Consider the following 686-nt stretch of genomic DNA (forward strand, 5'->3'; position numbering starts at 1 on the left):
TCAGCAGGACCAAGACTGGAAGCTCTTTGGAGCAAGGGCTTCTGATTGCATTCCTCATTACCTAGCTTGCTGTGATCACCTCCCTTGGAAAGCACTTGGCTGCTGCCTTCAGAAAACCAACTGCTCCTGGTCATTGTTCACCAGCACTTGAATAGTCAGTACAAAAAGGTCTCTTCCCACCAAAAATTTAGTTACACTCCCATTTCTCCTACTGCCTGTGAAGCTTTAGGAAAAGTATCTTCCTAATCCGTAGCAGCCTGGTGCTTTCTTATTCCACCCAGATGCATCTTGTTCCACACAGACGAGCAACCATTCAATGCTGATCAGTTCTTGCTCATGATCAGGAATGTCAACATTTGGTTATTTCCCATAATTTCCAGTGTATCTAGAGGCCAGCTATGAGTTGCTGCACATCTAAAGCAGCTCCCAGAGAGCAACAAGGATCTCTGCATCAGACCATGGCTGCTGGGTCCAGTAAAACCCAGGAGAAAAACCCAAACAAAAAATCCCTGGCAGGAAGCCCAAGCTTTTGGCTTAACAAATCACTGCCACCTGTCTTCTGCAATCTTTTACTGCAAACAGACTGGGAAGAAGCAAATTACAATTTAAAGTATTACTTAAGCACCTCTTAAACACGTTAAAAACTATTTAAAATTATCCCAACAGAAGACTATACAACTCAAACT

Source organism: Chaetura pelagica, unplaced genomic scaffold (assembly GCF_000747805.2).
Source record: "Chaetura pelagica isolate M959 unplaced genomic scaffold, ChaPel_1.0 scaffold139, whole genome shotgun sequence".
In the NCBI taxonomy this organism is placed as follows: Eukaryota; Metazoa; Chordata; class Aves; order Apodiformes; family Apodidae; genus Chaetura; species Chaetura pelagica.